Below are 25,273 nucleotides of genomic sequence, written 5' to 3'. Positions count from 1 at the left end.
GCGGTCTTCCTCTGTGAAACAGCTTTGGAAAAAGGTGTTTAGTATTTCAGCTTTACGCGTCTCTGTTGTGTCCATCGATTTATTTTAATATTTGCGGTAAATCCATTACAATTGTATATCCACCTTTCCGCATGTGTTTCTTATTTTTCTCTTTGTCATAAACCTACAAAGTTAATTTAAAACAATGCTACAGAGCACACAATTATCCTTCGGAGTACAATACCTTATTTCGTTCCTTTAATCAATCTGATTTTAAGCGTGTTTCATAAACCTATTTACTACTGTGCTAAGCCCCATCAATGCTCAATTGTTATTTGGACCAAAATTCAGCTCTATTAATAAGTGTTCAAAAGGCTCTGAGCACTATGTGACTTGACTTCTGAGGTCATCAGTCCCCTAGAACTTAGAACTACTTAAACCTAACTAACCTAAAGACATCACACACATCTACGCACGAGGCAGGATTCGAACCTGCGACCGTAGCGGTCATATGGTTCCAGACTGTAGAACCTAGAACCGCTTGGCCACTCCGGCCGTCTCCTAATAATGCCTCTTACTGTTTTGGATAAGTAGTTCCCACCCTTCGTTAATCGAAAGTTACGATAGAATTGTTAAGCTGCATCAAAAAAGTTAAATTGACCTTTGTCTTCACTATATGTCCAAGTGCAATATCTGTAGTGGATATTACTGCCTGTAAATATCGGTGCGGTTTTCACGTAGCTTTATGCAATCAGAAGACGTCAGCTAGGCTCACTAACTGTATGGAATCGATCCGTTTAATAATTGCTCGATCGCGTGATTACTAAACGTTATTCCTAACATGAAAATCTACTTGAGTGTAATATTCTGACTTCGCTTCTTAATCCTGTAGATGCAACTTTAAAAATTATAGTGAATAATCTGGATCCAAAGGTTGCGCAAAAGTTTGACGCGAAACGAATGAATTCCATTTTAAAGATATCCAAATTTAGAATTATTCAACTGATTTTCTCATTCGTATTTCTTTATACGTAAATTTTGAAGCATTATCACGACACCATCAACGCTCAGATGGATTGAATAAAAAATGGCTCTGAGCACTATGGGACTTAACATCTTAGGCCATCAGCCCCTAGAACTTAGAAATACTTAAACCTAACTAACCTAAGGACATCACACACATCCATGCCCGATGCAGGATTCGAACCTGCGACCGTAGCAGTCCTGCGGTTCCGGACTGCAGCACCTAGAACCGCACAGCCACCCCGGCCGGCTCAGATGGATTGATATTTAATAGAATATTACATATGACTCGCGTTTATTGTGAACCATATCCAAGAAAGTAATAAGAACAAACAGGTATTATTCCTTTCATGTACTCAAAAGACAAAGATATTCTCTCTTTATTACGAATTAGAAAATCAGTGTTCTTACACACCTTACGTTTTGCCCAAGTACGGCGACAAAATGAAACTCTATCGTGTTATTGTATTTTGGAATTTTACTGGAAAAAAAATCATTACACAGTACTGAACCGAGCAAACTAGCACTGGCAAAAAGGGCATTCCTGACCAAGGGAAGTCTACTAGTATCAAACATAGGCCTTCATTTGAGGAAGAAATTTCCTATAACATATGTCTGGAGTACAGGAGCGTATGGTAGTTAAACATGGACTATAGGAAAACCGGAACAGAAGAGAGTCAAAGCATTTGAGATCTGTGCTACAGACGAATGTTGAAAATTAGGTGCACTGATAAGGTAAGGAATGACTGGGTTCTGCTCAGAATCGGAGAGGAAAGGAATATGTGGAAAACACTGACAAGGCGAAGGCACAGGGTGATAGGACATCTGTTAAGACATCAGGGAATGGTACTAATAGGGAACTATAAAGGGCAAAAGTTGTAGTGGAGGACAGGGATTGGAATACATCCTGCAGATAATTGAGGACGTTGGGACCAAGTGCTACTTTGAGATGAAGAGTTTGTCACAGAAGATGAATTCGTGGCGGGCTGCGTCAAACCGGTCAGAAGACTGATGACCATAAAAAAAAAAAAAGATCGTTAGATGTAGTGCAGAAAGGATCGTTGTAGGTTGTGTGCTGGCCCAGTCACAGAGTATTGCTATTAATAGTTCCTGAGCGAGCACGCCACTGGTTTGCTCGTCCAAAAACTAGCGCAATGAACTGTCGCAGATGACAGTATAGTTGTCAGTTGGCGATGACGAATGCGACGCTCGTGGATATCTCTTATTACAAAGAATACTGGATTTCAATGGTTCGTTTTCGTTCCTCATTTTGACGATGTTAAATGTCGATTCAGACCAGGAATTTCAGTGTTTCTGATATGGATACAGTAGATGTCTGCGAAAGTGCCGCTTCGTGTCCGCCTCAGCTTAACAGCTGGCGCACTCCTGCATGCGGTATCGGAGGGCTTGTCAGCTCCACGCGCGAACGCAGTACAGACGGAATAATAGATACAGCTGCGCAGTACTCGCGCATTAATCGGATTATCCTTCGTACACTGGGCAGAGCTGGAACTGTAGCTCGCGTTTACAGGCCGTTGTGCGTAGGCGAGTGCTGGTTTCCGCTCCTTTGTGGTGAGACTGGCCATACTGAATTCTGTGGCTTACGTCAGAGACTTCCTGAAATAGACAGAGTTGCTTTTGCTTCGGTTTGTTGTTCATTGTGGAGCATGGCTGTAGTATTATTATTTCCAGTCTGGAAAGGTTTGTTACTGGACTGCAGTTGTAGCTGAGGCGGTGGTGTAGCACATGTCTGACATACGAATGACCCACAAAAGAACAGCCAGTGAAACACTTGTTTGTGATCAGTAGCGTTGCGGGATACGATATGGAAAATTTACCACTTTGAAGGAGCATGGTATAATATTTCTCATCTGTTAACATAACAGTAGGTACGGCATTTAAAGCCTTGAAGGAGGGCTTAATGGGAAGGTACGGCATATAAAGCCTTGAAGGAGGGTTTAATGGAAGGGTCCGGCATTTAAAGCCTTGAATGGAAAGTTTTTAAGACCTTCATGAAATTTGGTGATAAGGGGATCAGTGATTGGTGGCTGCTTCACAATATAAATAGATTTCTTCGCGAAAAAATATGGAATGGAGTGGGATACCTTTCCTTTGCCTTATCCAGGATCAATATCGATGTTTGTGATGGTTTCGCCATGATATCGGAGTATTACGCTAACTGTTAGCTACCCATTGTCAAGGCCGTACGTTACTACTTCCATAAGCGGAAAAGATAATACCTAATAAAGTGCAGGCCTATTGATGAGTGGATTATCACCTAAGGATAGAAGACATGAAGCCACGAAATAGGCGGAGTTCAGTATTCGGAAGTTTTCATAAGTTTTCGTTGTTAGTTTCCTTACGTGTTTCAGAGAAGCGAAAAACACCTTGTGTTGAGTAGTGTTTACTAATTCCTTGTGAGTGTTTGCGTACACTGGTGTACGAAACATAAGGAAGAAAGTAACCTCCGTATGTGTCACTGCCAAGTAAGGTAAATTAATAAAACTATGACGATATCTACAGGGGACAATTATTGAACAATGTGGAAAAGAAAAGTAAATTATTTACAAACTACGGTGTGTGCACGCTTTAACATGTAAACGTCACTATAGATATTTGCATTTAGTTTATGACATATTCGATTTACCTGCCATCGTTGGCGATGATGTGGCGCAGACGAATAGGGAAATTTTGCATGATCCGCTGATGTGTCGGAACATCTATGCTGTCGATGACCTGAATGGCTGTTTTGAGCTCAGCAATGGTTCTGGGGCTATTGCTGTACATCTTGTCTTTAGCATAGCCCCATAAAAAGCAGTCGCAAGTGTTCAGATCCGGAAAATGTGGCGGCCAGTCGAGAACCATGCCAGTAAACCCTGGTACGACGGAGGCAGAATGCCGTCACGAAAATGGTCCTCCAGGACGTCAAACACTCTCCCACTTTGATGGGATCGTGCTCCGTTTTACGTTAACCACATGTTGTCGAAATCAGAGTCACTTTGGGTAGTGGGTATTATATCATGTTCCAAAACCATCTCGTACAGTTCGGTAACCACCGTGCGATCAAGGGATACCGCACCGATTATTCCGTGATTATATACCACAGAGTTATTCGTTGAGGGTGAAGAGACTTCTCGATCGCGAAATGCGGATTCTCAGTCCTCCAAATGCGTCAGTTTTGCTTACTGACGAAGCTGTCAAAATGAAAGTGGGCTTCGTCGCTAAACCAGACCATACGACGCACACAAATTCCATTCATGCTCCGCAGCCAACCGTGCTGTTTGAAGGACCTAACGCAAATAGTTCATAAGTTATGACGATTTTCTTTCCTATAATTCATTAATTGTCAGCCTGTAGAAAGAACTGCTACAGTACAATGTGGAATAAAACTGGAATTCGCAATGGGACGAATAGAAATGATACTTCGTCCGAATCAATAGCTACACTTAACCCGCCGCTCCTCAGGACATTACAAAAAGCGGTACATGTTTCTTAATAGGGTGTGCGATCACGACGAACGGCAATGCATTTTTTGGGAAGTGGTCCCATGCTGACCACAAGCTTGGGAAGGAGCTCTTGTGAAAGGGCGTTCCCTTTCCATCGCGGTTGACAACTACTGGACGGTATTTGGTGCATGTGAAAGTGCTGCTTTAGGTCTCCCCGACACATCCCACACGTGCTCGGTGGGATTTAGATTGTGGGAAGGAGCCAGCCAGTTCTCTGGTTCCAAGAATTCTTCCATCTGGGCAGTTCGATGCGATCGAGCACTGTCTTCTATAAAAATGTCTTCGACGACGGCCCCTGAAAAGAGACACGTGGGGAAGAAGCAGACTCTCACAATACCGCTGACCCACGACTGAAACGTGTTCAGAGGTTGGGAGGCAAGTTCGACCAGGACAATACCTCCCCACACCATGACACCTGGAGCACCAAAACGATCATGTTAAACGATGTTACAGGGTTCGTATTAAGCATTCCGGTGCCAGTTCTCTCGTTACCTACATCATAACACCCGGGCCACCAAACCGATCATGTTCGACAATGATGCATGCACCATCATATGACGCCGGCCGGTGTAGCCGTGCGGTTCTAGGCACGTCAGTCTGGAGCCGCGTGACCGCTACGGTCGCAGGTTCGAATCCTGCCTCGGGCATGGATGTGTGTGATGTCCTTAGGTAAGTTAGGTTTAAGTAGTTCTAAGTTCTAGGAGACTGATGACCACAGATGTTAAGTCTCATAGTGCTCAGAGCTATTTGAACCATTTTGAACCATCATATGACGAGAGGTGGGAATAGTTAATGTACCGAACAGCATTGTAGAACATGATTGGTTTGGTGGTCCACTTGTTGTGGTGTGGGACGGTAGTTTCCTGGGCGTACAGACTTCCTAATCTTTGAACGCCCACCTGTCAACTTTATTGTGAGACTGTACTTCCACACCATGTGTATCACTTCAGGGGTGCATTCGGACCTGAATTCATTTTTATGGACGAAAATGCGAGACCGCAGGTAGACGAACTCTTCCAACGTGAGGACAATCTGTGAATGGACAGGCCTGCCCGTTCCAATGACTTAACCCCAACCGAGCACGTGCGGGATGCGTTGGGAGATGTATTGCACCAACTGTGTTCGTTGAAGAATGGAACACCCTACCACAAGAGCTCCTTACCATCCAATGATACAAGTTTACTGTTAACTTTCACTGTTTATTTATACCTACAATGCCTTTCACAGGTTTAAACATTCACCATCAGGCTGATTGGTATGTGTTAATACGATGTGTGTGTGTTGTCTTACGACTTCGGGATAATCTGTGGCACCGTCTAACGGAGAAACAAAACACAATTGCACAACATGTTTTTGGGAGGTTTCTCGTTGGAACTAAACCTAAAAGTAATTGTTGACATTAAACAAGTAAATCAGAATACCTCACCTAGTCACAGGCTCCTTTGTCGTAATGCATCACATGTGAACCTACGCTATTTGCAAACAAAGAAGATATCTAAAATCTTCTCGGAGCAAAAACTTTGTAGAATTAACAAAGACATTGTTTCGAAGTACAGAGGACATACAGCAAAACAACACTATTATCTCAGAGTAAGTTTTAAAGCATGGTAGAAATCTTATGTTGAGATCATGAATATTTACGTTGGAGTAAATATTTCAATTAGTACACATTCTAACGTATATGTACATCAACTCAACTAAAGACCTGGTTTGATGCAGCCCGCTACGCATTCCTTTCCTGTGCGAACCTTTTCATCTCAGAGTAGGGATTGCAACGTATTTCCTCAATCACTTCATGCATGTATTCCGATCTCATTCTTCCTCAACAGTTTTTACCCTCTACAGCTCCCAATAATACCATGGAAGTTACTTCCTGAGGTCTTAACAAGTAGCGGTAATAGTATATGGCTTTGTAAACAGAACTATAATCTCTAAATTTGCATACGTAGTATTTTACGGGGTTGACTGTAGTGTCGCTGTCGAGGGCAGGTTATGATGGGAACGGCTAGTAAATACTGATTTAGTCTGAGTGTAAATGCAAGAGATCCCAGCTAAGGCAGAGGTCTGTTTTTCTGATTTCACATGTGGCTATTGTATTTTTTCCTAGAGCCTGGAAATGAAAGCTCTTGTATTGTTCCAGAAAGAGATTTACACTCTGCAACAGAGTATGCGCTGATATGAAACTTACTGGCAGATCAAAACTGTGTACCGGACCGAGATTCGAACTTGGGACCTCTGCCTTTTGCGGGAAAGTGCTCTACCATCTGAGCTACCCAAGTACGACTCACGACCAGTCCTCACAGTTTCAATTCTATCAGTACCTCGTCTCCACGTTCCAAATTTCACAGAAGCTCTCTGCGAACCTTGCAGAACTAACACTCCAAGAAAAAAGGATTATTTTTGGTAGTCCTAGTTTTAGTATTCTTGCACTCATTTTTAATTTAAGTTGTGCTATCATTGCGCTAGAGGAATTTTATTCCTCAATTGCGCTTTTCCTGGCTTTAGTAACTTCAATTGCGCTGATTATTAAGTTCAGTTGTACTACTGTTTCTGTATTGCCGAGAGAGATGTTTCATTGTTTAATGAAACTGTTTGTGAAGCAATCTGTCTCAGTCCCTACACACTGACAGGATCTGTGGCCGAGCGGTTCTAGGCGCTTCAGTCCGCAACCGCGCGACCGCTACATTCGCAGGTTCGAATCCTGCCTCGGGCATGGATGTGTGTGATGTCCTTAGGTTAGTTAGGTTTAAGTAGTTCTAAGTTCTAGGGGACTGATGACCTCAAATGTTAAGTCCCATAGTGCTCAGAGGCACTTTTAAACTGACAGGATCGCTGCTATTGACGCTGCCTTTATGCAATCCAGTGTCTAGCCCTTCCATACAACAGTGTCAGTACTTACAGAAATGTGCAAATAACTATTGATATCCTGGAGAACATGCAGTATAGATTTAGTGATTGTAGGTGAGGAAGAAAATCCTCGTGTCCAGACGTATGTAACCTTATTCCTACGAGCCCGTAGCTACACTGTTTCGGAGAGGCAAGTAGATTTGACATTAATGGCAATCTGGTATCAACAAGTGACATCGCAGGAGAGAGCAAAGTTAAAATGACTGTGAAGAGAGTGTACAAAAGTAATAATTGGAGTCCTCGCGTGTAAACGAATGAGCTAACTCAGTCTCTGGTCTCAGCACATGTACGTAGTCTTCAGAACCAGCTAGTAACTAAAACTCAACGAAGTCTGGAGTGAAACGTTGTTTTCGTAAATGTGACTGAGCGTCTATTTATAGCCCCCTCTCATTTAGCTTCCACTGGAGCGACACCAAGGCAAATTTGAAATTTCCTGGCAGATTATAACTTGAGTGATGGACAGGCACTCAAATATGGGACACTTGCCCCTCGCGGGCAAGTGCTATACCGACCGAACTATCGAGTTCACGACGCCCCCTTATAGCTTTACTTCCGCCAGTACATCTCCAACCTCCCAGCTTCGCAGATGAACTGTCGCGTACCTACATCTACATCTACATTTATACTCCGCAAGCAACCCAACGGTGTGTGGCGGAGGGCACTTTACGTGCCACTGTCATTACCTCCCTTTCCTGTTCCAGTCGCGTATGGTTCGCGGGAAGAACGACTGTCTGAAAGCCTCCATGCGCGCTCTAATTTCTCTAATTTTACATTCGTGATCTCCTCGGGAGGTATAAGTAGGGGGAAGGAATATATTCGATACCTCATCCAGAAACGCACCCTCTCGAAACCTGGCGAGCAAGCTACACCGCGATGCAGATCGCCTCTCTTGCAGAGTCTGCCACTTGAGTTTATTAAACACCTCCGTAACGCTATCACGATTACCAAATAACCCTGTGACGAAACGCGCCGCTCTTCTTTGGATCTTCTCTACCTCCTCCGTCAAACCGACCTGGTACGGATCACACACTGATGAGCAATACTCAAGTATAGGTCGAACGAGTGTTTTGTAAGCCACCTCCTTTGTTGATGGACTACATTTTCTAAGCACTCTCCAAATGAATTTCTACCTGTTACCCGCCTCACCAACAATTAATTTTATATGATCATTCCACTTCAAATCGTTCCGCACGCATACTCCCAGATATTTTACAGAAGTAACTGCTACCAGTGTTTGTTCCGCTATCATATAATCATACAATAAAGGATCCTTCTTTCTATGTATTCGGAATACATTACATTTGTCTATGTTAAGGGGCAGTTGCCACTTCCTGCACCAAGTGCCTATCCGCTGCAGATCTTCCTGCATTTCGCTACAATTTTCTAATGCTGCAACTTCTCTGTATACTACAGCATCATCCGCGAAAAGCCGCATGGAACTTCCGACACTATCTACTAGGTCATTTATATACATTGTGAAAAGCAATGGTCCCATAACACTCCCCTGTGGCACGCCAGAGGTTACTTTCACGTCTGTAGACGTCACTCCATTGATAACAACATGCTGTGTTCTGTTTGCTAAAAACTCTTCAATCCAGCCACACAGTTGGTCTGATATTCCGTAGACTCTTACTTTGTTTATCAGGCGACAGTGCGGAACTGTATCGAACGCCTTCCGGAAGTCAAGAAAAATAGCATCTACCTGGGAGCCTGTATCTAATATTTTCTGGGTCTCATGAACAAATAAAGCAAGTTGGGTCACACACGATCGCTGTTTCCGGAATCCATGTTGATTCCCACATAGTAGATTCTGGGTTTCCAAAAACGACATGATACTCGAGCAAAAAACATGTTCTAAAATTCTACAACAGATCGACGTCAGAGATATAGGTCTATAGTTTTGCGCATCTGCTCGACGCCCCTTCTTGAAGACTGGGACTACCTGTGCTCTTTTCCAAGGGGACTATCATTCGAGAAAGAGAGGAACACCACGCTGAATTTCACGACCAAGTTTCTCTGAAGCGCAGCAGAGAGGATACTGCGACGAGGAGGAATTTCGGTGAGTGATGTTCCCCTTACCGCTGCGGAGGCACGTGACCTGACGACAAACCTGACCTGCTGCCTCCCCCCCCCCCCTCCCCCACCCCCTGGCGCTGCGTTCTGCGTTACGTCAACCTGTGGCAAGACTCGCCTACTGCGTTGACTCCGTACTACGTAAATCGGTTTTGCATGCTATCACCTCGAGACAGCAGCACGGCTCAGTGCGGGGACACTGGACAGCCAGGCCAGAGAAGATTTGGGTGAAAGAGCTCATCAGATCCATTTACTGAGTCATACACCTATCGTCAGGCAGAGTTTCGAGCTTCCACGCTGCCGGGCTGCCCAACCTGTATGAAGCCGCCGCCATCTGTGCTAACCACGTCCTCTCAGCCTCAGGCTCGCGGTGGGCGCACGGGTCCCCATCACTGTAGAGCCCGGTCAGCGCTCTGCTACAGCATAAAAAAGGGCTACAGGTACGTCATCCACTGTTGCACCATGTTAGGTGAGGCTATGGATCGACATCAGAGTGTGCCCACCGGCGGAAGGAGCGCACCCGTGTCTACTCCAGCTTGGCTGTAACAATAAAGTGCTTTATCGTAGCTATTTTGAAATGGCCACACTTACCTTTGAAGGATGCCTCTCTCCCTCAGCCCTCGAAACGAACCCACAATACCCGGTTGGGAGACCAGCGGCTCCATTCTGACATAATGAAGTAACGCTACCTCAATGTTAAAAAATACAGGGTTATTACAAATGATTGAAGCGATTTCACAGCTCTACAATATCTTTATTATTTGAGATATTTTCACAATGCTTTGCACACATATACAAAAACTCAAAAAGTTTTTTTAGGCATTCACAAATGTTCGAGATGTGACCCATTCGTGATTCGGCAGACATCAAGCCGATAATCAAGTTCCTCCCACACTCGGCGCAGCAATGATTTCGAAAGCAGCGTCGATGCGAGCTCGCAGTTCTGGCACGTTTCTTGGTAGAGGAGGTTTAAACACTGAATCTTTCACATAACCCCACAGAAAGAAATCGCATGGGGTTAAGTCAGGAGAGCGTGGAGGCCATGACATGAATTGCTGATCATGATCTCCACCACGACCGATCCATCGGTTTTCCAATCTCCTGTTTAAGAAATGCCGAACATCATGATGGAAGTGCGGTGGAGCACCATCCTGTAGAAAGATGAAGTCGGCGCTGTCGGTCTCCAGTTGTGGCATGAGCCAATTTTCCAGCATGTCCAGATACACGTGTCCTGTAACGTTTTTTTCGCAGAAGAAAAAGGGGCCGTAAACTTTAAACTGTGAGATTGCAAAAAAACACGTTAACTTTTGGTGAATTGCGAATTTGCTGCACAAATGCGTGAGGATTCTGTACCGCTCAGATTCGCACATTGTGTCTGTTCACATCACCATTAAGAAAAAATGTTGCTTCATCACTGAATACAAGTTTCGCACTGAACGCATCCTCTTCCATGAGCTGTTGGAACCGCGCCGAAAATTCAAAGCGTTTGTCTTTGTCATCGGGTGTCAGGGCTTGTAGCAATTGTAAACGGTAAGGCTTCTGCTTTAGCCTTTTCCGTAAGGTTTTCCAAACCGTCGGCTGTGGTACGTTTAGCTCCCTGCATGCTTTATTCGTCGACTTCCGCGGGCTACGCGTGAAACTTGCCCGCACGCACGCGTTCAACCCGTTGATTTCCCCTTACAGAGGCATCCAGAAGCTTTAAACTGCGCATACCGTCGCCGAATGGAGTTAGCAGTTGGTGGATCTTTGTTGAACTTCGACCTGAAGTGTCGTTGCACTGTTATGACTGACTGATGTGAGTGCATTTCAAACACGACATACGCTCTCTCGGCTCCTGTCGCCATTTTGTCTCAATGCGATCTCGAGCGCTCTGACGGCAGAAACCTGAAGTGCGGCTTCAGCCGAACAAAACTTCATGAGTTTTTCTACGTATCTGAAGTGTGTCGTGACCATATGTCAATGAACGGAGCTACAGTGAATTTATGAAATCGCTTCAATCATTTGTAATAGCCCTGTATATCGGCTCAACCACTTGTTTATACTATAAAACACTAAGATTGACGCGTTTCCGAAGTCATGCTTCTATCATCAGAATAATAAAAAGTTATAGAACCTGTTAAAACTCGCTAAAATGAAACATCCACCTAGCACCTTAAAATTGATAATAAAATTAAAACAAAACATCGTGGCTACTTCCCTTGTTGCAGCCGTGTCTTCCAAGGTGCATCTCCAAATAGTCGTCAAAATGTAAAAAACTCTAAACTGGTGTCGCCTATGGTTCAAATGGCACTGAACACTATGGGACTTAACTACTGTCGTCATCAGTCGCCTAGAACTTAGAACTACTTAAACCTAACTAACCTAAGGACATCACACACATCCATGCCCGAGGCAGGATTCGAACCTGCGACCGTAGCAGTCGCGCGGTTCCGGACTGCGCGCCTAGAACCGCTAGACCACCGCGGCCGGCGTGTCGCCTATGGTGTTCAACATCCAACCTCATGGCTCTCTCCTCTATCGTCGTAAACCGCCCGTGCGTCTTCGTTGATACCACACACCACGTAGCCAAACACGACACTGAAACGCGGGTGAGCTCACACGCAAGTAAACAAGGAAGTCATAGAGCATCGTAAGGATGTTTTTAAAATATTTAGGAAACCAACCACAACTGATGTGTTGATACAAAATAATTCCTGCCATCCTAATAGCCAGAAACTTTCTGCTTTTAGATCTCTGATAGACAGAGCCTTTAGAGTCCCTATGAATGAAGAAGACAGAATAACTGAGCTGAACATCGTGAAACAACTAGCCAGAGCTAACGGATATCACCAAAACGTTGTCAATAAATTAATACGACAGAAACAGCGTGCGAATGCAAGGAAGAATACCACAAATAATATTACGAGAGTCACAATACCATACTTCGAAGATATTTCGCAAAACGTGGCTAACATTTTCAAACCTTTTAAAGTTGATGCCGCTTTTCAGACCAATAATACGCTGCGATTTAAACTAAGAAATAATTTACAGCCGGAACGCGATAAATATGAGAGAGCTGGGGTATATAAAATTCAGTGTAACACGTGCAAGGCAAGCTATGTAGGCCAAACTGGTAGGTCCTTTAAAGTACGTTACAAAGAACATAGCGATGCTCAATAATTTCGAAAAGTCAGCTGTAGCCACGCATATTTGGGAAACGGGACACCCCATGTTGGGAATAGATCAGGATCTCGTTGTTTTACATAGACAGGACAAAGGTAAAAAGCTGGATCTACTAGAACAGCTGGAAATTACGATACATAGCGTGGATAATCAAAAAACACTGAATGAACAGCTAACTGGTGATGCAAATAACTTTTTGAAACATTTCACTGGCTTCTTTTAGTAACTACATTTTTAGCAATTGGCAGGATACCACCATTTCGTGAGGTCCTTGGAACATGTATACGTTATCTGTTTGTATAGACATCTCTGTGACTTCCTTGTTTACTTACGTGTGAGCTCACTCGCGTTTCAGTGTCGTGTTTGTCTACGTGGTGTGTGGTATCAACGAAGACGCACGGGTGGTTTACGACGATAGAGGAGAGAGCCATGTGGTTAGATGTTGAACACCATAGGCGACACCATTTTAAAGTTTTTTATATTTTGACGACTATTTGGAGATGCACCTTGGAAGACACGGCTGCAACAAGGGAAGTAGCCATGATGTTTTGTTTTAATTTTATTATCAATTTTATTGTGGTAAGTGCATGTTCCATTTTAGCGAGTTTTAACAGGTTCTTTTACTTTTTATTATTCTGATGATGGAAGCATGACTTCCGGAACGCGTCAATCTTAGTGTTTTATACTATAAACAAGTGGTTGAGCCGATATATTTTTTAACATTGACATTCACAACCACGTCCTCTCATCCAGTATAGATAAAATCAAAGTAACGCTGCCTCGTCTCTCAATAATGGACTGTGGAACTGGCCCATAAAATCTACATCTACATACTTCGCAAACCGCGGTACGTTGCGTGACAGAGGGTACCCTGTACCACTACTGGTAGTAGCCTCTCTTGTTCCACACGAAGATACAGCGAGAGAAAAACGACTATCCATAAGCCTCCATAAGTGTCCTAATTTCTCTTATCTTCGAGGTCCTATGTTGGCGGCAGTAGAATAGTTCTGCAATCAGCTTCAAATTAGGATTCTCTCAATTTTCTCAACAGTGTTGCTGGAAAAGAACGTCGACTTTCCTAGAGGGATTCGCCTTTGTTCTCGAAGCATCTGCGTAATACTTTTATGTTGTTCGAACCTACCGGTAACAAATCTAACAGCACGCTTCTGAATTGCTTCGATGTGTTCAGTTAATACGACCTTGTGGGAATCCCGAACACTCGAGCAGTACTCAAGAATAAGATGTACTAGTGTCCTATATGCAGTCTCCTTCACACAAGAATAACACTCTACTAAGATTCTCCCAGTGAACGGAGGTCGACCATTGGCCACTCTTACAACAATCTTAAGTACTCATTCAATTTCATATAGCTTTCACGTTTGACGCCTAGATATTTAAACGACTTGACTGTGCCAAGCAGAACACAACTACTGCTTCATTTTAACACCTACATTAAATTACATTTTCTACAAAAAAATGGCTCTGAGCACTATGGGACTTAACATCTATGGTCATCAGTCCCCTAGAACTTAGAACTACTTAAACCTAACTAACCTAAGGACAGCACACAACACCCAGCCATCACGAGGTAGAGAAAATCCCTGACCCCGCCGGGAATCGAACCCGGGAACCCGGGCGTGGGAAGCGAGAACGCTACCGCACGACCACGAGGTGTGGGCTACATTTTCTACATTTGGAGGTATCTTCCACTCATCACACCAAGTAGAAACTTCGTCTAAGTGATCTTGTATCCTCCTACAGTCATGTAACGACGTCACCTTCCTATATACGACAGCTTCATCAGTAAGCCGTCACAGATTGCTCCCCACACTCTCTGCGAGACCATTTATGTATCTTGAGAGTAACAGAGGTCCCATCACACTTCCTTGAGCACTCTTCGCGATACCCATATCTATGATACACTCTCTCCGTCGTCGACAACATACTGGATTCTTTTACTTCAGAAATCTTCGAGCCAATCACATACCGGGGAACTTAACCCGTATGCTCGTACCTTCGTGCCTGCTGCGCATAACTATGTAAAATGCTTTTCCATTTATGTATCTTGAGAGTAACAGAGGTCCCATCACACTTCCTTGAGCACTCTTCGCGATACCCATATCTATGATGCACTCTCTCCGTCGTCGACAACATACTGGATTCTTTTACTTCAGAAATCTTCGAGCCAATCACATACCGGGAAACTTAACCCGTATGCTCGTACCTTCGTGCCTGCTGCGCATAACTATGTAAAATGCTTTTCGGAAATCGAGGAATACCGAATCTGCCTGTTCACCGTCATCAATGATTTGCAGGATTTCATGTGAGAAAACAGTAAGCTGAGTTTCGCACGAGTGATAATTTCTAAAACCGTGCCGAGTTGTGGACAGAAGCTTTTCTATCTCAAATACGTGTATTATATTCGAAATGAGAATGTGTCCAAGCATTCTGCAAATTTAATTTTTTTTTATTTTTATCATGTATATTTCCCCTACGGCAGTAGTGCACTCACTCTTTTTTACGGCTTTTTTTCAGTTTTCCTCAGCAGTGATGATAAATAAAAACAACCATGTTAGATCCAAATAATTCAAACCCTTCATAAAAGGGTGGCCGTAATTTCATTCTGCTCGTAAAAAAGAAATTACATGAAAGTGTTACTAGGTTCACTTTTATTAGTAGATTACGCTCTTCTAAAACACATGCCACAACGTTTTCGTATCATGAGGATGGCTTCTCAGCATTTCAGCCACATCTGTGTCTCTGAACCAGCGAATAGACTCTTGCTTTACTCTGTCTGGTTCAGAAGCTAGGCAGCTCATTGTTGTCGCGAACCAATCTCGGCTTTTGTATTGAAATTTGCGTTTCCGTTCTCAATCGGGGCTGAGTAGCCTAATTTCAATGCTCGTTATAAAACGAATCCTCCATCATGCAAGACGAGCTATAGCTATGTTCGTTGTTCCCTCTGAATTCTTAACATAACTCGTAACACGTTTGCCACTGTACACAACGATAACGCCATCACGGTGAGAACAGCAAGCTTACGTATGCGCCAGGTTATATTTATTATTACAGGGTCGCTCGACCATGGAAAATTGTACGGAAATACAACGGATCTTGGAATGTAAGCCATGGCTGAGTTTAACAGATGTTTATTTGCTCTAATGACGGACAAAAATTCCAATGAAAATTAACAACGAACAAACTTCTCAGAAACTGAAATCAAATTACAAAATGACACAAATACTGTGGCAGGATACGAAAAAGCGTGGAGGACTGGACGGAGAAAGCGCAACAAGATCTGACCATCTGGGTAGCTTATGAAATCAAACTCAACAAAACGACAGTATGCCAACTACAATGAAATTAAGCGAACAGGTACTGCGTAGAAAAGTAAGCTTGTCACGAGCTGCTAACAATATGAATCGCACTACAACAATTGTGACACTTACATTTTCCCAAAATTAGCAAACAGTGTAAGCAGCGCTGACTGATAGGCGAGTGACCCTCACAGGAGGCAGCGATCAAATGATCACGAAACGTAGATCCCTCTCCACAAATGACGGATTTAGGTAGATGTGATGTACAAGTACAGACAAAAAAGATTGCAATATTAGAAGAGCTGGCTGATTTAGTCAAGAGAAAGTGCTTCATAAATAGAGCAAGTCAGTAGCACGTTTGTCCTCTTCTGGCCCCTTAGGCAGGCAGTTATTCGGCTTGGCATTGATCGACAGAGCTGATGGATGTCCTCGAGAGGGATATCATTGCGTCGAACTGGGGAGTTAGATCGTAAAAATCCCGAGCTTGTTTGAGGGCCCTGGCCATAATGCTCCAAACGATCTCAATTGCAGAGAAATGCAGCGACCTTGTGGGCCAGGACAGGGTTTACTAAGAACGAAGACAAACAGTAGAGAATCTCACCGTATGTGGGCGGGCATTATGTTGCTGCAGTGTAAGCCCAGGATGGCTTCCCATGAAGGGCAACAAAATGGGACGTAAAATATCGTCGACGGTCCTGCTATGAAAGAAATGAGACCCCGTATCACTACTCCTGGTTTTCGAGCCGTGTAGCGGGCGACAGTCAATTGTTGTAACCCACCACTGAGCGAGGCGTCTCCAGACTCGTCTTCGGTGGCCATTAGGGCTCAATATTCGAAGCCGGACTCAACGCTGAGGACAATTCTACTCAAGTTAATGAGAGTCCAGGCTGAAGATGTGTCTGGAGTCGCAACAGACGGTGGTAGGTTACCAATCTGACTGTCACCCATTACACGGAGCTGTAGGGAAGCAGCCTACTCACGCCGTAATAAATGCACATCAGTCTTTCCATTGTGTGCCAGCCAGTCCGCTGTAACTAGCTCTGACGTCATAAATGTTGCGCAATACTTTAAAATCAAGTAAATAACCTAAAATTTTTCTAGCATGTCAGGAATAATACTAAATTAATATGTGTTGAATATCAGTTCAATAACTTTAACCATTTTCGAAATTTGGACGTTTTTCTGTAAAAATCATTGGCGCAACAGAAAAGAGCTAGAGATTTAAAAATTTATACTTAGATTCCTTTTCAATAATAATTAAATAGAAACAGTACTTTGGATCTCACAAATTAAGATTTTAGTTGAAATTCATAATTTTCTGGTTTTTGTCTTAAAACTTAAGGAAGCAAGATAGATTAAGTAGGCTAATAAATAAGGCTAGGATGTTTATATTTAAGTAGAATGGAGATCCGCTGTAATCATAAAGATGTGAGAAGTTTCATTTAAATAACTATAAAACTATAGCGATAGCGTATCTCAAAAGGGCAAGTTCAGAGCTCGTCTACTGCGTGCAGTGTAATTAAATTAATTCTCTCGCCCAAAATATTTAACTTAGCCACGTCAAACTTTTATTATAATTACTTACCTGTGTGCTGAATGCACATTTAAATTAAGAGCTTCATCGGCCATCAGCAAAAGAAGCTATGATTTATTTGGTAACTTAATGTGGTGCATTACTAGCCCAGCGGCTAGTCGGGAGAGCCGATTTGATCAGGCGTTCCCTTAGCCGTCCGCACCGCGGCTTTATATATAAGAACGCTGTGCGAGGAAGCAAGGCCCCAGTTCTCTCCAGACGCTGAATAGCACTCCATCTGTGTCGGTAGTCGCGTCGCGTCGGCATCATTGCTACAAACAGCCTCGGATGCTGTATTAAGTTACTCGGGATATGCGTAACCATGAAATCATTTTCGAGTGAAGTGTTAATTCTGGGATGACTTTAATTATCGATCTTCAGTTTGCGTATTGTCGTATTTTCACGTGCCGCCGCGGGACAAACATTCTACCATTATTTAGCGTGGCGTTTGATGAACCTAATCATCAAATTATGGCGAGCATTCATTTAAACATTTAATTTTGACATTTATAGTTGCATCAGCGCATTAGACTCTGAACTGCTCTGTTAGTTAGATTGTGTGGATTCTTTTGTTTTCATCTGTGACTTTCAGAATACGGAACGTTTCTTCACGACCATTTTTGATTATAAATCCCAGACAATCTCCTAATTCATCAGAGCTATAAGCTGTAACTATAAGTGTATTCTTAGATGAAGTGGGCACTAGGAATTCTAATTACAGGCTTCACGTTTTGCTAATCACTTTCTGGTTGCCAATATTGTAGTTAGAGAGCCAGTGTTGAGAACGGCGAAAGACAGCATAAATAACCTTCTAAATAATAGGAACTGGTTTTACATTCTACAAACCTAATATTTATATAAACAACATAAAATTGACATAATTCCACCCGCCGCCCCACAGAGCGACAACCAGGAGTGCTCTGTACAGACTGCCAGTTCTTTCTATGGACTGCTATGGCAGGACTGTAGACGAATTCTACGCCCCATTTTGTTGCCCTTCATGTGAAGCCATCCTGGGCTTACATTTCCTCAAGAAAATGCCCACCCACATGTGTCGGGAGTTTCTACTGCCTGTCTTCGTTCGTGTCAAATACTTCGTTGGCCAGCAGGGTCGCTGAATCTCTCCCCAATTGTGGACGTTAGAAGCATTAAGGGTAAGGTTCTCCAATCATCTCAGGATTCTATCTAACAGGCTAGTTGGGCAGAATCCGTCACTATATCTCTCATTACGACATCTGACAACTCTGTCAAACAATGCCAAGCCGAATAACTCCTTGAATAAGAACCAAACGTTGACCATCTCGTTATCGGATTGCTCAATTAGTGAGGCCCTCTCTCCTGAATAAATTATCCAATTTTTCCTAAATTTTAATCATTTGTTTGTATATGTACGTCACATCTAACGAAAAATCATAGAAACAGGGAAGAAACGTCCCACTCTTCTCATACAAACTGAAACTTAACAAATAAGAACCTGGTAATGGGCTGGAGCAATGTCCCATCGATTAGACTACTTGTTTGCCCCAGGCACGGTGATGGAACGACTCAGCTCGATTGCGAACACGAAATTTTATAGTGAGAGGAACCTACCTTTCCACACTGGTTGGGTGACAACTTCGTATCTCCTCCATTTATGTCCGAACAGTACATGCAAAAATATCGTTCTCCCTTTTTCTCAGGTGGTGGCAGTGATGGAGTGGCACCTTCCATTCAGAGTTAGGACTAGCGCCAGCTCTGCCGACAAAAGTATGAATCAGGCTGTAGCTTTACTTCCGTGAAAACTGTCCACCTGTCAGCAGATCTTCGCCCTTACTTTCATTCAGGAGTGCTAGTTCTGCAAGGTTCGCAGGAGAGCTTCTGTTAAGTTTGGAAGGTAGGAGACGAGGTACTGGCAGAGGTAAAGCTGTGAGGACGGGGCGTGAGTCGTGCTTGGGTAGCTCAGTCACTTGCCCGCGAAAGGCAACGGTCCCGAGTTCGAGTCTCGGTCTCGCACACAGTTTTACTCTGCCAGGAAGTTTCATATCAGCGCACACTCCGCTGCAGAGTAAAAATCTCATTCTGTTCTAAGTGCCATTTTTTCACGGAAGTCTTTTCAGTGCTTCATTATTCTCGGTGCTCTGTTGCATGTCCCTAGACTTCTTCGAAGTGTCAAATCACAGAGAGAAAAGTTTTTCATACATTCATTATCAAAGGTGCCAGGCAGTGGTTCCCAGTCGAGTTACAAGTGCCATGAGTCAGTGTCTCTCCCATTTAGACTGGCATGGTCTACAGACAGAACGATCCGCCAGGTTAGCCGAGAGCGCTCATGCCTTGCTTCCTGGACTCAGGTAAGCACCCCGGTGTCGGATCGAATCCACCCTTCGGATTAACGACGGAGTGCCGGCATGCCGGTCAGCCTGTATGTGGTATTTAGGCGGTTTTTCACATCTCGCTAGGTGAATACCGGGCTGTTCCCCACCTCCCACCTCAGTTACACGCTTTGCTGACATTTGCCAAACGTTCGCATTCCTTCAGAGTTTACACTAGATGCAGACAGCTGGGTAAATTAATTCCGTCCCAGGGGGGGGGGGGAGGGGAGGGATGGTGGCAGGAAGGGCATCCGGCCACCCCTTGAAAAAATTCACCATGCTAAATCCGAACTTAACCATGCCGACCCTGCACAGAATGCGGGACACGGGCACTGGCGAAAGAAAGGTCTAGAGACAGAGTATCCAAGCTTTGGTGAGTATTGTCAGCTTTTTGTGCTGCAAAATGGATTTTGGAATTATAGAGAAACTTAGGAAGGTAATCAAGGCCTTTGTTCCGCAAGATCTACGCGAGATTCTTGACCCAGATAGAGCTATGAACCCATTACATTTAACTCCAATACACATCACTGACTTCCTTGATTTTAAAGACGCTGCTGAAATATAGCTGTCAATGCAGCCCAGTAAGATCTCTAAATTCAGTATGACCAAAGTGTCTCATATTCATCCAGCTCCATAAAAATTATTACTCTGGTAGATAAGAATGGAAAAATGTCAATGAATTTAAAATAGGACAATGGTGGATGTATGCCATGCCATACTTCATCTTATAACGTACTGACACAGTCCAGTGTTCGTAAATATTAAAAAGTTCGACCTTTACCTTTTGGTTTCTTGTGTTTCTTTGTTTGGCTTATTATGTAACCACTCCTTTCAATAGCTATTGTCGTATCAGCCGTAATGGAGGTGATCTGAACATCATAACTGTTAAGTCATCTATTGTGTGAACTGAGTTGATGAAGAACTGGGTGATAAATAAATCCATAAACTCACATGTTTTATACTGTATATTTGCGTATGGAGTACATAAAACGCTTCTTCGTTTTCTCCTACAAATGAAAAGGATGATACAGTTTATACTTTTCAGAAAATAGCAAGAAATCATCTGCAAGAAGAGAGTAACAAAACGGGATTGGAAAACTTTTTTTTTTTTACATCAGCGATTTCTGGCACCTTCAGTAATTATACTACGTTTGTTACTTAAGGAACTGCTATATTTCTCCAATTAATATGTACTTCCTTTTACCAATTTTTAAAATGATCCCCTCTTTTTTTACAAATATTTTTATAATCTACTAAATGACATCACAGTCAGAAAGACCATCTATGGTTATCAGTTGCTAAACAGCTAAGCTGTTGCCGATGTTACTATTTCTTCGTCAACTGCACGGGGAGTGTAACAGTAAACATTGCAAAATAGGACCCCAAGATTGCAGCTGTCGAACAATGGAAGGAGACACTGAGAGATTTTTCTTTAATTTAATCTTGTTATTCTCTTGTGAAAAGTCTGGAAAATGAGAGATGGTTTTGTTGACTATAGTTCTACTAGTTAACATATTATTGCTGCAGTTCGGCACTTTCATTACCACAAATGGAACGTAGTGCCTGTGCAGTAACCACACTTGAAACAAAAACTACGTTATTCGCGCTTGGAGCCAGTCTTTCCCAGTATGACATTTAGGAAGTTCTCAAGCCACTGTTCATTTCCCAGCTGGTCTCATTACTTTCTGCAGTGACGAAATGCGTACATAATTCTGTCACATCAGGATAGCTTCCCAATTTCTTCTATACAACTAATCTGTAAATTAAAAAAATATTGTTTTTTAATTTTCCTGACAAATATGAAATTTAGCACTCAGAAACTTTTCCATATCCGACTCTTCGTTAGATGAATAGCGGAAAAATTCTAATTTGAGCGAATTTTTGCGTTGCAGCAGCTACTGTAATATGGGATAAAAGTAATAATTTTTTTGTTTTTAAACTTTCTGTATTGATGCTGTAACGCACATATGTTGTAGCCACAATAGTAAGAGACGCAAATAAAACAAATGGAATCCTGTGGGGAATCGACAAGAGCTACTTTGCAAAATCAGTGTTAGGAGAGATTATTTCACCTCGAATAGTTGGGTACGATAATTGAAGCACAGCTGTATGTATACACAATACACCCACACAACTTCAAGGAAAGTGTGAACTTATTTTCTTTGTTTAGCCGCGAGATGTCGCGAGTTCTCATTACTTTGGCGAAGTTCTGTTAACGCTTTTTCAGTAAGTGTGACGGTGAGGCTCACGTCGTAAGAGCAAGAACTGTTACATCTTCATGACGTTAAAAGATCAGTGGTGATACATCATCTGTTCCTAGTAAACGTAGTACTGTAGATTATGGGAATAGCTGAAGTAGAGTTAACAAGATTTTGTCGACTGAATGAAAAAAAAAAAAAGAATCATTCAGTCAGCTATTCTGTATAACCGCAATGAAATCTATCCCAATATTTTTCTAATTTCTTTTTGACTCTCCACGAACTCCTGCACAGAATAAAACTTCATCAGCTATGTCTTACGAGAGATTTCGACTGGATGCTCTCCTGCGTTCTCACTTTTGTAACTCTTCCGTAATCTGCTGGTAACTTCGTTAATTCTTGAAGTCTCCTAAAATTCAGGCTTCTCTTCTCTTTCTCTTCGCCGCAGTCTTTCCTTCGATGACCCTCCTCTGTAGGCGATGTTTTCGCAATACTGTACCACCCAAGATGTTTTCCCTGATCCTTATCTTCCTACGTTATTATTAGAAGTACTTCTCCGTTACATATTCTTTAATTTCGAAGTACTTCTCCGTTTCATATTCTTTAACTACATTTGAAATTAAGAATTTCTATCCAGGACAACATTCCATAACTTCAGAATGAATTTATCACTTCACAGCGGATTCTGCACTGATATGAAATTTCCTGGCAGATAAAAACTATGTGGCGGACCGGGACTCGAACATTGATCTCTGCCTCTCACGGGAAAGTACTATACAAGCACGACTGACAGCGTTACCTCCGCCACTACCCTGAAAAGGGCAGAGGTTCTGAGTTCGGGTCCTGGTCTTGCACACAGTTTTACTTTGTCAACAAGTTACACATTACAAAACTTTTCATATATTTTTCCTCTTTCATTTTGATGGTATATGATTCGCTGCGATATGATACTAAACTGTATACACAACATTTTGCGAGGCCCTTCATGTATCTTTAACCGTTTCTGATGTTACCAGCCACTATAGTCAGAGATATATTACTTAATTTTCCATCTATATGGCTTTCATTTTGTGTCGCTAAGCTTTCTCCAAACGAAAGTGATGGAAATGGTAGGTTAGGTTATATTCTGATAGATGTACACATCGTAATAAGGGTTTAGGTGAATGTGTGTGTTATAAAATGTGGAGGGCCAGTTAGTTCACTTGAAGACAGTGAGCTATCAATAGACTAGCCGGGAAACTTATAGTCAATTGTGCCAATGTAAATACGCTCATTCATTTTGGAATTCTGGTAAGTGTAAAGATAATTATTTTGGTGTAAATGTTAGGTGGTTTTATGGATTGAGGTCAATTGGCAAAGGAAACACTAAAGCAGAAACAATGTGTGCCATGATGAATGTGCCATGCCGACCTTGTAAACCGACAAGTATGTAGGATTTGTTGGAGCTACTGTGGAATCTGTTGCATGTGAGTCAATGAAGGGCGCTGCAAACGTAGCTGTTGAAATAAATGATGGTATGACTGGCATACCAGCAGCTTTTGATGGCACTTGTCACAAGCACGGCTACAGTTCTAAGAATTCTGTTGCTATGGTGACCAGTGTGGATACTGGAAAGGTAATAGATTTCCAGATTTTAACCAAACATTGTTATAAGAGTAAATCAGGGAATCAAGAGGAGCATTTCTATGACAGAAATTATGAATTAACAACTGGCGGTATGGAGGCCTCTGCAGCTACTGAAATTTTTAGTCGATCTGTGAACTAAAGGGGAGTGTGTTACACTAAGTTCTTAGTTGATGGAGACTCAAAAGCATATAACAGTGTAGTAGCCGTTCAGCCTTATGGCGAGAAGATTCTCACAAAACTGGAATGTGTTGGTTATGTCCAGAAGAGGATGGGCACCAGGTCGAGGAAGTTGAAACAAAGTTTGAGAAACAAGAAACATAAGAGGCAGGCTGACAGACAGAATGATTGATGAAGTACAGCAGTATTATGGGATAGACATTAGAAATAATACTGAGGATTTGTTGAAAATCAAGCATGTAGTATGGGCTAGCTTCTTCCATAGACTGTCAACTGATGAAAAACCAGTAACCACATTTGCCCTCCTGGACCTGATTCCTGGTGCAAATACCGAAACGCCCAGTCCTGAAACAGTTCATACAGCAATAAACATTCCATCCCAAATACAGTCATGGATATCATAAAACCTATTTACAGAGACCTGGCAAATCCTGCATCAGCGAAGAAGTGTCTGCATGGTCAGACTCAAAATCCCAGTGAGTCGTACACTAATCTTATATGGATTCGCTTGCCAAAAAATGTTTTTGTATAAATGAATACACTAAAGGGGGGGGGGGGTCCGTGATGCTGTTATTGCCTTTAATGATGGAGAAGTTGGTAGAGTGACAGTGGTACAGCATATGGGACTTAATCCTGGTGCAAACTGCATCAGATAACTTGAACGGTTGGACAAGGTTCACATTGATAAAGCAGAGTATGCAGCTCAGTTGGCCACTAAGGAGTCCAGAAAGAAGAAAAGAAGAAAAAACTTGGAAAACGGTCAAGAGGATGATATACAGTATGGTGCAGGGTGCTTCTGAGTGATTAAAAATATAAAATAATTTTATAATAGTGAGGTACATTCTTTCGGAACTTAAGAATCCGTCCCTGAAAATTTACATTTTCTGTTGCATTTTTCCTTAAATCTTAGAAACCACTTCGTGTAGAGTATTCAAATTTTCAGGCAGTAATAACATACATATCTTGAGTCTACTAAACTAAAAGAAGAACAGAACGTTATGTATAATTAAAATTATTTAGGATAATGTAGAAAAAAGTACACAACATTTTAAGCATTTGATTAAAAAATTGTATTTCCGAAACCAGTGGCTGAAATACAATTTTTATAGTTCAGTAGACTTAGAACATACAGTTTAATGTCCTGTAAAAGTTTCATGTCAGTGGCTGCAGTGCTTCCTTAAATACAGTGAAGCCAAGTCACTAAATTTAACATTGTTGGGATAGGGCGTTCCAATTCCCTTTAAAAGTAAGATGAAATCCTTAAGCGCTAATATCTAAGTACGACATTACGGTCGTAATAAAATATACAACAGTAAGACAATAAGTCATCCATTTAAGAGCCGACGGTCATCGAACGGTTGGTGTTTGCTTGTCACGACCACGC

The sequence above is a fragment of the Schistocerca piceifrons genome, chromosome 7, assembly GCF_021461385.2.
Source record: "Schistocerca piceifrons isolate TAMUIC-IGC-003096 chromosome 7, iqSchPice1.1, whole genome shotgun sequence".
In the NCBI taxonomy this organism is placed as follows: Eukaryota; Metazoa; Arthropoda; class Insecta; order Orthoptera; family Acrididae; genus Schistocerca; species Schistocerca piceifrons.
This window is presented reverse-complemented; position numbering follows the sequence as displayed.